This window comes from Macrobrachium nipponense, chromosome 8, assembly GCF_015104395.2.
Source record: "Macrobrachium nipponense isolate FS-2020 chromosome 8, ASM1510439v2, whole genome shotgun sequence".
In the NCBI taxonomy this organism is placed as follows: Eukaryota; Metazoa; Arthropoda; class Malacostraca; order Decapoda; family Palaemonidae; genus Macrobrachium; species Macrobrachium nipponense.
The window spans coordinates 36,110,486-36,127,757 of record NC_087203.1 but is presented as its reverse complement, the minus strand read 5'-3'; the positions used below and the strand labels follow the sequence as shown (position 1 = coordinate 36,127,757).

General features: G+C 35.3%; 1 protein-coding gene across 1 annotated transcript in view; it reads right to left on the bottom strand.

The window, feature by feature from the left end:
- Positions 1–17,272, bottom strand: part of LOC135223037 (basic salivary proline-rich protein 3-like) — a 111,872-nt gene that overhangs the window by 71,958 nt on the left and 22,642 nt on the right. The gene's annotated exons all lie outside the window — the stretch shown is intronic.

Genomic DNA, 17,272 nt, shown 5'->3' with positions numbered 1-17,272 from the left:
TTAATTGCAAAATTGCAAATTTGCATAGATGACGAAAAGAACGTGAGAAAGAATATGGCAAGAATCAGAACAGACGAAGAAGACAAAGGAGCAATGTAGAAAAAAGACGTCGGCATTTTTAGTTGATGTTGCTTTTTAAGAAAGGCTAAGAAAAAACATTTTATGGCAGTAGACCATGTACGAGGCTTTCGACCCTAGTAATTTGCTTGTTTTACCTTTGACAACAGGTTTCTTTCTTTTGCCAAAAATGTTTAAAGTTTTAATGTAACGTTGTTTTTAGTAACACTAAGTCTGTAAGAACAATTTTAATAAGGAACTCTCCAAATTTACAAACGGGTTGCATTTACGAAATTGCCATGCAGAGATTGTGAATAAAAAATATATTGGTCAAAGTGGCAAACTACTGGCATCAAGATTAATCAACATAAATAATTGTGTACGTGTAGGAAGTACATCGAGTGCTCTCTTTTTACATATGAATAATTTTAATCATGCAATTAATTGGCGAACAATTCAAAGGAAAATTTTATTTGTAGATGACATTATTAAAAGAAATATTATAGAATCTAGTATATAAAACTATAAGTCATGTAGTGTGTTTTTTAATATTAGCAACGGACAATATAAACTAGATAACTGGCTTACGAAATGTATTGTTGACAACTTCGTAACTATGTAATTGACTGCTTATTGTAGTTCCATTTTCCATTTGTTGTTGTTGTCCTTTAAGTGTAATTCTAGGCTGTGGACCATTTACTTCTTGACTAGGCTGCTTTGATTGTTCTTGTCGATTTTACTTTTTTGTTTTTATGTTTACCTTTGATATTTCGAAGCTATTTTCATTCTTTTATATATTGTACCCTGATGAGGGTGGTGTGTCAAGAATACACGAAAGCGCTAGGTACTGCTGTTTCATTTTTCCTGCTGGCTCTTGATATACAATCTTCACGTGTTACTTGTGATCGTATAACATTAAATTTTAAGTGAGGATGATTCAGACCCCGATCGAAAAAACCCGGCAACAAAGACGTCAAAATGTCGAAGCGGGAAAATCGGGAATAACTGAGGGAGAATTGAATAAGCGCCAACAAGAAGAGACTGAGCCCATCTGGCTCGTTATAAATGCAACGCTCTTTTCACGGGGCTCTGGCGAAGCCAAAGACGTGAATTTATCATCAAAGAGATACATTTGTCGGAGAGATATTTTGCTGCCAGCAAAATATTTACGACTCCATCTTTTTTTTCCTGCATTCTTTCCACGGTCTTTCAATGCGCCCTGGGTGGGAGGCATTTTATGTAGAGCGTCGATACGCAGCGAAAAGATGGAAAGGGCCAGCGATCAGATGGTGGAGTTTAAGAAGTATTATACATATGTCTATGCACTCACGTACATACACGCACACACAGACTATTTATACATATAATACATGTGTGTATGTGTTTAACTTTTAAATCACCAGAACAGGTGATGTATACATGCAGATGTATGAACCACAGGGAAAGCCGCCTGACACATCGAGTATATATAAACAAGGTTTGTAAAGACCACTGACCTCAGAAGCTAGTGAGTTTATTGATCCCTTATTTTTAATATATATTTTATTTCTTTTTTACTTATCAGCTGTATGGTCGTTTCAGCTTTGCATTGGTACAAATTATATATATATGATTACGTATGTTATGATATGGTATATAGATATAGATATATATAAATAGATAGAATTATATATAGTTAATATATATTTATAAATGTAATGTATGCATACATATACATTATACATAGATATATAATAATATATATTAATATATATATAGTTTATAAATGTAACTGTATGCATAACATATACATTAACCATACATTCATATATATAATAAATTCAATATAATAATATATATATCTATATAATATATATATATGTATAACAATATTTAAAAACCGTACAAATTCCTACCACTAAGTATCAGTATCCCAGCAAGAACTGTCCTTACAAACCATACGTACGAAAACCAGTCAGGATTTAAACTCAGCTGTTTATAATTTTTCCTTCCGTTTGGTACCTGTTGTGGCTGTGTGTTTATAAAACATATGTAAAACTACTACCACATTTCATATATGTTGTGTTGGGTATTCGTAAATTCGAAAACGACCAAAGGGACAAATCAAGACCAGTAAAAATCAAAACAACCAAAACATTTCTAACAACATCAACTAAATTTCCATTTGCGGCACCCATCTAGCCTCATACGCACAGACAGAAGGCCAGCAGCCACATGTACATAGTATCTTGGGTTCTCCCTGAACGTCGGAGAGAAGAATTCGTGCATTATGAAATAAGTCTTAAAGCTACACAGGCCGGAGCCAAGAAGGCAACACAATGAGGACCTGTTCCTCCATTAAGGATGCTTCCCTTGCACGAAGGAAAGACACGAGCAAGGTACAAAAGGCATCCTCCTCTCTGGTCTGCTTAGTAAAGGCAGTGCCTCGCGTGAGATGAGATACAATACGAGGGGTTTATTTATGGTCTTGAACAGGCATTGGAGTGTAAAATGTAGGCCCAATGCCAAACCAAGCCGAGGACCTATGGGGATGAATTTCAAGCGCTGAAACGGAACTCGTCAGAAGAACCATTTTTTTTTTCTTTTTCAGCGGGGAGCAAAAAAACTCGCAGTTTGCACTATGAACCAATTGGTTAGGAGGGAGGGTGGAGATGGTAAGAAATGGAAAAAATTATAATATGAACTGGAGGGTACAGTAAAAAAGGAACGAAAGAGGTTTACAGCTAGGGCCGGGCCCAAGGGAACGCTTGCAAAAGAAAGAACCTTAAGTAATAACTGCAGGTACCACCTTGCTTTGAGGGCACTGATGGGTAACTAAGCCTGCCCCCCCCCCCCCCCCCCCCCCCCCCCCCCCCCCCCCCCCCCCACCCCCCCCCCCCCCCCCCCCTCCACGCCCAACTGGTTTTATGGATTTGAGCCAATAAAATTTTTAATAAGCCAAACAACTTACAAATTACAGTAATACAAAATGTTCCTTTATATATAAATTTGAAAAAATAATTAACGAATGCATTATTTCACCGATTACGATGAATCTACCAAAAATGAATGATTGGTTGAATTTGCGGGACAAAATGAAACAATGAAGTTATGTTTTATCTATCGATCTGGTATAATTACCAAATGATAAATTATTCCTGAATGTACGGGGACCATGAAAGCGATGAATTATCAAATTGGAAAAGATAAAAAATTTTTTTAAAAAAAATGGATTTTGGAAGATGTTTAATAAGGAAAACAACAAATCATTGATGGATTTTCAGGTGAAAAGGGTCCATAAGTTTGGGGGGGGGGGGGGGGGAATCGGATTTTGTTAGTTTTTTTTTTAATTAAAGAGAAGGCATTCGGTTTAAATATGGAATTCAAATACATATTAGTGCTTTTATTTACGATTCATCATAATCATTTATTTTTCTGAAAAATACCAATTTCGTTCCAAGTGCATTTCTCCTGAAATTTAATAGGTTCTGAAAGAGAAAGGAGTGTGGCCTCTTGAAACCAAACTCGACGACAGTCAGATAAGACCAACCCTGTTGTTTTTTTTGTTTGTTTATTTTGTTCTGGTGTTTTTTCCGTTGCACGGAACCAGTCGGGTTATTTTTAGCAAACGGGAACCAAAACGCTTTACGTGACTTCCGAACCACGTTCGAGAGTCAATTTCTATCATCAGAAATTACACATATCTCACCCTCTTCAAAATGGAATGACCCGCGAAATCGAACTCGCGGCCACCGAGGTGGCACGCCAACACCATAACCAGACCACGCCACCGAGGGGCTTTAACAAAGAGGCCACATGAACAACGGTTAGTCAGGTGAACCATTAAGAAACAGCATGAAAACAGAGAGGTCCTTATTTATGATGTAAATGTCGATAACGGTTCTTTGAACCCAAATTACCGCCCTTACTTGGGGAGTAAGCCGATACCAAAACAACATCTCGTTGTTGTTGTTGTGTGTGTGTGTGGGGGGGGGGGGGGGTTAGGAAAGCCTAAAAAGGTCCTGAAAAAGGTTGTTTCGCGTTTGGATTCAAGATACAAGGGAATTTTAGCATATAATCCATAATTTAGCTATTAGAAATGAATTTAATTTGTAAAAAAAAATAACTAATGTGCATGTTAAAACTACAGAAAAATGATTTCCCAATAGAAAAAAAAAAAAAATAATAGGCGTTATTTACTTTGATTTTCGTTGGTGAAACCCCCGGGGTGGCTCCTTATTTGATTGTTTGTAATGGTTTGTTTTTTAACGTTGCATCGGAACCAGTGGTTATTCAGCAACCGGGAACCAACGGCTTAACGTGACTTCTTGACCACGTCGAGAGTCTGAATTGTTTATATCACCAGAAATACCACATCTCTTCAATCCTCAATGAAATGCCCGCTCTATTTGAGGTTTTTTAACCACGTGCCCACCCCGAGTAAGGAGGATGGTCAGACCACCCCTTGTACATCTCGCAATGGGTAGTTTGGACCACCTCTCGGACTATGGCACCACATTAGTTTATTGATCCATTCAGGGGATTTAATTCAACCTTGTTTTCACCGTGAAACACAATAAGAATAAGAATGGTTCTTTCCTATCAATCTAATTTTTAATGTCTCTTAAACTTTTCTACTTGTTTTTACTCTTTGCCTTTCCGCATTTTAAAATCTTCATTCACCCTAACTTTAATTTTACATTTACTTATTCAATACTTATGAGTTTTTCTCAATTTAGTAATTTCATCTTTCTCTGCATTTTTTAAATTCCTCGTTAGGACCCGAGCGGTCTTTACGTGATCAACCTTCCGAGCTGGTGGGTCCAGGTTCGATTCTCGCCTTCTACCGAACGCGGAAGCACAGGAATTTAATCATATTTCTGGTGATAGAAATTGAATTTTTCGATTGTGGTTCGGATCACACAATAAGCTGTAGGTGCCCGTTGCTCAAAAAAAAAAAAGTTACCAAACTGGTTTTCTTACGTCACGTAAGAATATCTAATCCTTCGGGCCAAGCCCTAGGAGAGCTTGGTTGATTCAGCCCAGTGATCTGGTTAAAACTATCCGATATTTATCTTATTTTGCATTTTTTAATAAACATGACGGGTAATCAACCAATTTTGGTTTCAATAATGAAAAAAAACCATATTATTTGAAAATGACAGTCCACCACCACCCACTGCGTTAGAAAAACACCCCAAACCATATCATGATAGTTAAAACTACATCTCTCTATCTCTCCTCCTTATTCTCTCCTTTCTCTCGCTCTCTCTCTTTCTCTTCTCTCTCTCTCTCTCTCGTAGGCGTCCCAATAAAAGAAAAGTTTAATTCGCGAAACAAGAACCTTAACTTATTCATACACTCAAAGTTTACCCATTCAAACAACAATTCATTATTCCCTCTACCACCCCCAAGTTTTATCATTTAATTCCACGAACCGGAATTATTTCAACGCGGTATCACCTTTAAAACATTTATTCACCCGCTAACAATAAGCCTTCAAAAATCAACAACGTGGGCGGGCGGGGGGATAACCGGTTGTTTTACGTACGTTAAACGGAAACAGGATGTCCTAGATTCTTTTAGAATCTAGGAATTTAGAATTAAACGGGAAGGGGGCAATGTGCATTACCGTCCAACAACGCCAAACGCCGCCAGCCCGGAAAAATAAAAAAAACAAGAGGTGGGGTTAAAACTATGGGCGATAATGAGTAGGAATGCGCGGAACATACCTGTTTGCATTTATTTAGCCGGGGGGGAATGGGGGGAAAAATAAGTAAAAAAGAGTAAGGTGAATAATAAAAAATAATAACATCTAATGTCGGATGGATATGCCATACCCTTGGGCTGTATTCAGACAATCATGTCAGAGGAAAACGTTTCGTTAAACATATGGATGATTAAATATATATATAGATATTATATATATATATATTATATATATATATTATTCATATTATATTAATATAGATATATATATAGATGACTGGTAAAAATGTTCTGTTACCAAACAGAGTTTCCGCCGAATAAAAAGGAAGCCCATAAAAATGCCAAAAGTTTAGAGAGAAAAATACGATATTTTCAGAGACTGAACTAATGTCTATCTTCTTCAGGTAGATGAATGAGAAAAACTTACAGAAAAGGGTGGTATTTATACCAAGAAAGACCCATCCACAGTTTAGGCCAATTTAGGTCACTCCCACTGATAATGCCTTTTTAAATTCTCGTTAAGTGTTTGGTTTGACGAAAAAAAACTTTGATTCAATTGACATCTGAATCCCCATGCACCCTTGTTTTTGAGATGTTCATTACCTCTGGTCTTGCTTAATCCAAGGCCTATTCTATTCATCTGACTCCTGTACCCGACAGTTTGTTGCGTTATCAAAATTATTCGTGACAAATAAATTATGTAATGTATGTATGGTATGTATGTATATCGTATTTGTATTATATATTATAATTATATAATAATATTATATATAATATATATATATTATCTAAATGGTGTGGGTTGTGTGTGTGTGGTGTGTGTGTGTGTATGGTATGTGGTATTATATTATTATATATTAATATATATATATATAGTAATAATATATATATTATATATTATATATAAGATATAATATATTAAAAGCTGATGGTCGGACCTTGTATGTAATTGTATATTCGCTAAAGACGGCGAAACTACTGGACCGATTTATTTGAACCAAAAGTTAGGACCATATATGTTAGATTCTAGAGGGGATGGTCAACAGGGGTGGGGGCCGTTTTGATCTTTCTGTGTTTTGTTGTGTGTTTGTGCGTGTGCGTTCCTCTCTCTCTCTCTCCTCTGTCTCTGCTCTCTCTTTTCACCGCACTTTTCGTTACAACATTCCTTTGAACAAGTCCATTACGTACCTGTTAAGACCCAATATGAAACGTAGTCAGTTGGGGGTAAACTAAGGTGAATTCTTTGCATAATGAATTATTGTCGGTCTCAAAGTGGGGTAATATTCGATTCCGACAAAATACAATCATACAATCATTCCGTAAAGGCTTTGCAGTTTAAGAAATAAATTCTTGGTTCGCCTATCATTCAAAAGAATGGGTCTATCGCACTTTGGAACTACTGGTTCTATTGAAAAACAACAGAAACAATGACCAACCAATTCACAGGTGTTCCACCCTTGATAACCTGCCAATAAATCACTGTATTTCTTATTTGATGATGAACCTTGGATCACCTGAGTGAGAACCATATCCAAATGAAATTACATTTCAGGGAATTGATTTTGCTTTGATATTGCTGTTGTTGATCGACAAAAAGAAAAGAAGATTAGTTCATCAGAAAATTAAACATGCTGTTTAATCAGACAATTTGCATAACAAAACAGTTTATTTAGTCGGGGCATCAGGCCAGGATTTTCCGCTGTCAAATCACAAAGAATGTATTAATTTAAAAGGCTATTATATATTATAATATATTGTTTTTACTCAGAATTAATTTGTTTAATTATAATATACTTATAATAATATATATATTATATAAGGGCGGGAGTGGTGATGTTCCGGAGCGCCTTTTATTTTTTACACATGCGCTCGCGCATGTTATATATAAGCAATTTGTCCCATATAATAGAAAAGTATCTGCTGTATAACGATTGATACCCAGTGAAATGCAGAATTTGAATTATCACTATTATTGATTTACCATTCTTGTTGCGGTTGGGGGGGGGGGGGTGTCACAACTCGAGGTGGTTACTGGCCCAGACCGTTTGCATGGGTAATTACTGGATTCATAAATAATTAAGCTTTGACCCATGAAAACAAGTTATGGGTTTTTGATTCAAATGAAATGGTTTAGGGTAACTGTCTTATCTTTATCAAGCAGTTGCATTATTAGTTTTTAAAAACACAAATGGCAATCCACGGTACATGAGACGAAAAAACGCTTGGCAACGGAAACACCAAACTACACTTTATATATATATATATATATAATATATAGAATATATATATAATGTACACAACACACACACACACACAACATAATATTATATTAAGTATATACATATATATATATTATATAGATATATTATATAATAATATATACATATAATATCCGATATATATATGATTATTATATATGTGTGTGTGGTGGTGGGTTGTTGGTGTGTGTGTGTAATATATATATTTATATACTGTGGATATAATTATGCCATTATATTTATATGTTATATTAATTATGCATTTATGGTGTGTATGTTTACTATAATATTAATTGGGTCATAATGCACACACACACCAACACACACCACACCACACACCAACACTATATATCATTTATTATTATAGTATATATATATATATATATGATATATAGATATAGTAGTGTGTGTGTGGGTGTGGGCATATGACCAACCTTATATATAGTACATACCACACATAAATGCATTAATCTTATATAACATATAAGTATATGCATATAGACACATATATAAATATTAATATTACCACACACACCACACACAACACATACATAGATATATTATATGTATATTATAGAATATATAGATTATAAGTAGTATGTATATATACTTAGATATATATATAATAGTGGTTTCCGTTGCCAGCGTTTTAGTCTTCATGTACCGTTTGGGATTCCATTTGTGTAAAAAAAAAAAAAAAGATGCAATGCTTGATAAAGATAAGACAGTACTAACCATTTCACTTGCAAAATCAAAACTCATAACTTGTTTCATGGGTCAAAGTTAACTATTATTACTTAATCCAGTAATTCCCCATGTAAAGGTCCTGGGGCAAGTAACCTCCCAAATGACAACCCCCAAAACCCCAACCAAAAATGATAATAATAATGAGTGGTAAATTCCAATCTGGGTTCACTGGGTAATCAAGCTTATACAGAGATACTTTTCTATTTAATATGAACAAATGCATATTTCTTTTTTTAATTAATACAATAATAAAATCCATAAAAAAAAAAACCCCTGGGAAAAAAAAACACCCCTGGTTTTTGTCCTGGCCACCCTGGGGGTGGGGGCGGGGTAGGTAATGGGAACGGTGAGGGTAGGGGAAGACATCCACGCTCCTGAAAAACCTGTTTGTCAGCCCCTGGGGTGGGGGCGGGGTTTGGTAGGGGAGACCATCCCCCTCCTGAAAACCTTTTGTTTGCCCGCCCTGGGTTGGGGACGGTGGGGTAGGTAGGGAATCGGGAAGGTAGGGGAGACTCGTAGCGCTGGGTTCCAGCACGAGTGGTACAACAGTAATGATTGATAATTGCTAATCTCAACCCCCCCCCACTAGGCCATAAATCTTATTTAACAGTTGATACCTTTTCATTCTAATTAAAAATTATCATACAAAAATATGAGAATTAACCAAGTAACACTAAAAGAAAAGAAAAAGGTGACGTAGAAAACGAAAATTTAATTTGTTTTAACAGGGTTCCTCTTATGTCTGTCCACGGGGTAAGGGTTCTGGATTTTGAGTTTAAAAAACCTTCCTTTTTGCGAGTGGACATATAGGCCGTGGGTGCAAAATTTTGATTCTGGGTTGGGTTTTTTTTTTTTTTGTGTTGGGTTATTTGGGGGGTTTTTTTTTTTTTTTTTTTTTTTTTTTTGTCCAAGCGGTTGGGAGTTCGATAGTGGGCAAATTATATAAAACATTCACATTTATATACAGATATATATTACTATATATATATAATATATATTAGTATAAGATATATATATATAATATATTAGGCAAAATGAAGAAATAGGTGGTTTGTGAGGAAGTAGCAAAAATGAAGCTTTAAATAGCCCAAATAAACATCAGTACCAGACATAAACATACAAAAAAAAGGGAAAAAACAAAAAATCACCACAACGTACAAACATTACACAAACACTCACTACATTTCTATCAATCTTACTGACCCAAAACCTCCCCACGAAACACCTTGAGCATGTACGCACTTCTAATTGCACCAAAGAGCGAATGGAGAATTCCTAAGTGTCAATTTTTCGCCCTACTAACGAGAGAAGTAAAAAAAAAAAAAAAAAATAAAAAAAAAACAAAAAAAAAAAAAAAAAAAAAAAAAAAAAAAAAAAAAAAAAAAAAAAAAAGGGGGGGGGGGGGGGGGGTGGGGGGGGAGAGAGATAGAGAGAAATTTAAATGGAAATTCACCCCCCCCGGGCGTTATTCATCCCAGAGGTTCGACTATTCAACTTAATGGGAGCGGGAAAAGATCTGATTACGCGAATCCTCAAAGGGGGATTGAGGCGACTCCAGAGGAATGGTGAGCTGACTTCAATAATCGAAGCTGGGGAATGGAAAACAGTCACCTGAAAAAAGTATATATATGGAGAGAGAGAGGAGAGAGGATGACCGAAGAGAGAGAGGAGAGAGAGAGAGAGAGATGTTTACATCCCCCAGGGTTGGATGAATTTTTTTTATTTTTTTAAAATTTAAAAAATTAACATTAAAAAATCAGTGATTTTTTCTTTTTATTTATTTTATTTTTTCATTTTTTTTTATTTGATAGATGTTTTTCAATCCTTTTTGTTTTTTTCCTCTAAAATGTATTTTATGACAGAATTACTAGTTGAGGGTATCTCTTTTAGGTATCTAGTTCTGGCACAAAGTATTGTACTTGGAATCTGTTGTTTTTTTTTTTATTCAAAATAAATAAGTGCAGCACAGTTATGCTTAAGTCCTTGTTAACCTTCAAACAATATTTTTTCAATTTGTTTACTTTCCAAATAAAAACAAAAATTACTTAAATCATTGACTTTTTTCATTTAAAAAATTCAATTGATTTAAAACAAACCTTGCTTAAATCAGTTTGATTTACTCCATTGCCAAACCCCCATGTTTGCATCTTTGACCTTAAATTAAAAGTGAACCAAAATTATTCAAACGTACGAACAGCCATCTAATCTGATAATCATAGGTAAGCCTCCAATACAATTTAGAGAAATTATCACTTTAGGACCAAAGAAAAAAGAAACGGTTTGAACACCTTGAGGGTAAGAAGAAAAGGGACGTGGTGGAGTGAGAGTGCTAAGGGGGTTATTGGGGGCATTGGAGGGGGAGGGGTGGGAGGGGTGGGTGGGGGGGGGACGGTTGAAGTCACTTCAAGATTAATTGAAACTTCAGAGCAAAAAATAAGGTAATGTTTCAGTTTTGTGGGGCCAGCTGGGATGGTCGTTAATAAAACTGTCCGAAGGATGTCTGCGCTATTTTCTTTCTTCCTTTCTTTTTATCCTAGATTCTCCCAAATGAGTCCTTTCGGAACGTTCCAAGCCTTTTTTATGGCCTTTTCCGAAAAGTGGAACAAATTTTAACCCCTTGTTGGATATTGTAACTTATTCCTCCATATAAAATCCATGAGCAGGCGAACTCATTGATATTGAATAATTCAAGAAGAAAATCCAATGGTAATTCACAAAAAAAGGTAAAACCATGAAGGCTAATATCTTATAGTAACTTATTAAATTAAACAAACAACCAAAATTACACACAAAAACCACTAAAACAAACACTACTAAACATTTCTTAAGGCTTAGCCAGAACATAGGCAAAAGGGTACAAAATCTGATACAATCTACAAAGGAATACTTTCCAGTAGAGGGACAAAGCCCTACCCAACCGATCATAAAAAAGTGACGTAACCTTGTTGTTACTATAAAGGGCAGAGAACCCTTGCCCATTATGGGCTATAACAGACGACCTCTACCCATTCCCGAATCACTGTAAATTTAATGAAAAAACCTGATCCCGGCCGGATAAGGACGGATCGACATCCACCCGATTTGGCATAAGTAATGGACCGGCGTTCCCTTTTCCATTCTTACTATAGAGGGACACTGGATTTATGCGTTTCGTGGGTGACGTGGTAGCAGACAATAGAATTACGAGGTTTAGGATGAAACCAAGTTACTCTTAGGGAGCGACCCGAAATTGAATGGGTTGACTTCGGTTAGGTTCGTTCATTAAATTTTTTTTTTTTTTTTTTTTTTTTTTTTTCATATGGCGTTTGTAACGGCGATAAATGTCATGGTCAGGGTGGAAATCTATATTTAAATAAAATTATCAAGGGCTAACCAGGATAAAGAAATATATTAGATTGAAATCTACGTAAAATTCAAGTAAATCAAAAACTGAATCACCCACATTCATTTGCAGAACAGACCAGACAGACAGACAGACATCATCACTCGAAATTCTGTTGAATAAAATTCACAAGATATCCTGCTGGTGGGGCAGCAAGCACACGTTGGAAGCACAAAGCTCATTAGTTTATTGCGGCCAGGCCAGGTATATGCAGAATTCAGATTCAGTTAAAAATAAACGCCAAGTAATATAACGATGGAATGGGGACTAAACATGGGACCAATCTAGGCAGGGGACCAAGCCAGACTTATTATTATAGATATATTGAGAGTTTTAACAAACGAACGCGAACAGTTAAACAATTAGATGGTTATAAGGCAAATAATAATTACTTATTAAACTTATGCAGCTAACAACTACCAATTAACCTACAATTGATTACAACCGTGATTATAAAGACACCATTGTCAGTATTAAATAACTCTGTAAAAATCCTACGTAAGAATTCCTACTTCAGTTACGGCTGATCTGTTTCTTCACTACTTCAAAAAAAAATATAAAAATTTGAGTATTCTCGTAATGGTTCAAGCCCTGAGCAACCGTTTCCGAATTCCAAAGGCAGCCGGAATTCAAGAAAGTCTTGGGCGAGGTATAGTAATATTACTACTCTCTGATGCAAAACGCCCCTTATTGGTGACGTAAGCATCCGGGAACAGAAAGTGTATTTTGCAGTTCTTTTCCTGCCTCCGTTCGGGCAAAGGGGATTAAACAACGCGGGGAAACAACCTCAGGATTATCGCGGAGACATCTGGGAATAAAGGGCACGGTCGATGGAAACGACCGGGAATATTCCAATTTCAGCTGGGGATTTGCTGCTTCTGATTTTGTGCAGTGATTTTTTAGATACTTTCTTTCGATGGCTGTTTATAAAGGTGAGTAGGCATTATATTTACTACGACTTACTACTACTACGACTACTACTACTATACTAACGACTACTACTATGGCTCCTTCGAAGCTTTTCAGTTGGATGGAGGCATGCAACCTTTATGGCGGGGAACGTGGTGGGAGAGGGAAGGAAAGGAGACGAAGTTAGAGAGTTGAAAAATGAATTGTGAAATGGAGTGGTGGAATCGCTGACAACTTCCAACAGGACTCGGTACTAAACAGCGGGAAAGTTGAGGTGAATGTTGGCGGAAAGTCAATTTAGAAAGGTAAACTGGAAAACCTGGAAACCTGGAAGATACAGAATAAATAATGACAATATTGGATGGGGACAAGAATGGAGGTCGATAATTCGTACGGAGTATTTTACGTTTAGAAATACATAAAAATCAAGAGGTAGTGGTTAGGCCGAGACTGTTTTATTTAAAATCAACAAAATAGGTCGGGGAACGGGTGTGGGGTGTGTGTGTGTGTGGTTATTGGTTGTGTGTGTGGTGTGTGTTTGGTGTGGTGGTGTGGTGTGTTCCAAAGAGCTATTGATGAGTAACACGGTGGGAATTTGGTCAATAGCCTCAAAATTGGTGTCAGTCTTTATTGCATTAGGGTTTTTCACCCGCGAATTCTACGAACGGGAGGGTGTAAAAGAAACGAAGTGACGTTTGGCCTTCTCTCCTCCCGAGAATCGCTCTCTCTCTCTCTCTCTCTCCTCTCTCTCTCTCACTCTCTCTCTGGTCCCGTTTCATCCAAGAAGTTACCACAGTAATTTTCAACTTTGAGATCCTCCGTCATCCCAGCTCCTTAATCCAAAGTAAAACCTTCCCCAGAATGCGACTCCAAAAACAAAGGCCAGCCAGGTCCTTTTAAATTAGATAAACCATTTGTGGGTCCAATGAAAAGTGAAGTGGACCTCGACCCAAGTGTTATTTGCATAGTTCGAGACAGACGGAAAAAAAATATAAACGAGGCCATTAGAGGAACGGTAATGAAAGAAATGCATTAGTGTATTAGTGTTAATATATATACTATATATATATAATATATATATATATTATATAATAGATATATATATTACATATCCATATATATAATATATATAATTATATTTATAATATATGTATATTATATTTATATAATATATATATATATTATAATATATATATAATAAAATATATAGTAAAACTATAATACACACAATTACCATCCAGATATGTAATATGTATGTATGTGTTTTTTTAAAATTAAAAATCTCGAGTATAATAAGGGTCCCGTTAAAAAACACAGGTTTACAGATAATGGAGTATTTCGGTGGTACTAACCTTCCACCGAAACTATAGCCCTAGTTTTTAAAACCCGTGCCTTTAATGGGCCATTTATACTTGGAGACGTATCCTGGTTTTTTAACCAGAATAATTAATTTACATACACAATATGTAATACAATCCATATATATTATTATATATATAATATAGTATATTTATAGATTATTAAGATATAATTTTAACTAATTAATATATATATTATATAGAAAATATATTATACATAATATATACATATAATATATTATATATATATTAGATATTATATATTATCGAGTTATGAGATTATAACACAATATAATACATACTCTTATTATATAATATATAGATATATATATATATATATATATATATATCTATATATATATTAATATATATATATTATATACATCTGATTTGCATTAGGATAGTACCCAGGGCTTTCTTTGCATTTGAAATGACAAGACCGCTACCAACCAAAGCCACACAGTCAGAAAAGGAAGTACGAAGATTAAGTAACCTTCTATACATTAAGCCTTTGCTGCTGGGCAGGCTAATCACTGTTCTTCGCATTACCAGCGTGTTTTCCACCCCATACTTCCCCGGTATGCGAGGCAGTTAGCCTGCCCATGTAAAACGCCTTATGACGGTTGGTTAATTAGGATACCAAAACTTCTACTTTTATGTGTTTGTTGGCTTGGTAGGCAGCGGTCCTTGTCTTTCAGTTGAAAGACATGGGGTTCCCATGCCTGACGTGAGTCTAAAATTTATTTAATGTTCCACACGTGGATTGTTTGTGTCGATTATTTCCATCATCTACTACTACTACTATGGCTCCTTCGAGCTTTTCAGTTTATGGAGCGGCATTGACCAACTTTATTTTGGAGGAAGTGTTGGCGACGGGAAGGAACAAAGGATCACGAATTTAGAGAGTTTGAAAATGAATTGTGAATGGAGTGTTTGGAATCGCTGAATACTTCCAAATGGACTCCGGATAACTAAACGCGGGAAAGTTGAGTGAATGTTGGCGAAAGTCCAATTTAGAAAGGTAAACTTGGAACCTGGAACTGGAAAGATACCAGGAATAATAATTGACAATATGGATGGTGGAAAGCTAATGGAGGGTCGATAATTTCTTGTACGGGTATTTTTAGTTTCAGAATACATTAAATAAGAGAGGGTAGGCGGTAGGGCCCGAGACTGTTTTAAATCACACCAAAATAGGTCGCGGGGAACGGGGTTTGTGTGTGTGGTGTGTCTTTTGTGTTGTGTTGGGTGTGTTGTGTGTTGTGTGTGTTGTTTTCCAAAGAGATATTGATGAGTTAACACGGTGAATTTGTCAATAGCTAAAAAATTGTGTCCGTTTATTGCATAGGGTTTTCACCGCGATTGCTTAGAAACGGGAGTGTAAAAGAAACGAGTGACGGTTTTTGCCTCTCTCTCTCTCTCCTCTCTCCTCTCTCTCTCTCTCTCTCTCCTCTCTCTGTCCTTTCATCCAAGAGTTACCACCCAGTTTAATCAACTTGAGATCCTCCGTCCTTCATCCGTCGTTCTTAAATCCAACGTAAAACCTTCCCAGATGCGACCTCCAAACAAGGCCAGCCAGTCTCCTTAATTAGATAAAACAAAATTTGTGGGTCAATGAAAAGTTAAGGAAGGGACTCCCGACCCAAGGGTTATTTCACTAAGTCGAAGGACAGAAAGGCGCATTAGAAAGGAAACGGTAATGGAAAGAAATGCAATTAGTGTATAGATTATAATAAGTATATAATATTATAGATATATAAATAATTACACAAAGTAGAATGATATATATATACATATAATAATATTAATCATAGATGATATATATAGATATCTAGATATATATATATAGATGTATATATATATATAGATATATATTATAAATAGATAAAATAAAATATTATAGATATATACACAACATTACCATCATATATTGGAGATGGTATGTATGTGTATATCTCGAGTATATAAGGCCCGTTAAAACACAGGTTTTACAGCTAATGGAGTATTTCGGTGGACTAACTTCCACCGAAATATAGCCCTAGTTTAAACCCGTTGCTTTAATGGGCCATTTATACTTGAGAACGTATCCTGTTTTAACAGAGAATTAATTACATACACATATTAATACATACATATATATAATACTATCATATATATATATATATATATATATATATATATATATATATATATATAATATATATATATATATATATAGATATATATATATATATATATATATATATATACACATATAATACATACTTATTATATATATATATATATATATATATATATATATATATAGATATATATATATATATATATATATATAATATATATATCTGATTGCATTAGGATCGTACCCAGGTCTTTCATTTGAAATGACAAGACCGCTGCCAACCAAGCCACACAAGTCATAAAAGAAGTACGAAGCTAAGTACCTCTATACATTAAGCCTTTGCCTGGGCAGCTAATCACTGTCTCGCATACCAGCGTGTTTTTCCCCTACTTCCCGGTATGCAGAGGCAGTTAGCCTGCCCATGTAAAAGCCTTATGTACGGTGGGTAATTAGGATACAACTTCTACTTTTATTTGTGTGGCTTGGTAGGCAGCGGTCTTGTCTTTCAGTTGAAAGACATGGGTTCCATCCTGACGTGAGTCTAAAATTTATTAATGTTCCACACGTGATTGTGTGTCGATTATTTCCATCTCTCTATCTATATTAATATGTGTATGTATATATATATATATATATATATATATATATATATATATATATATATATATATATATATATATACACATAATAGAGAACCGAAGCAAAATTAATATAAATATAATTTTTCCTTAATTCTAGGATCTCAACTCAT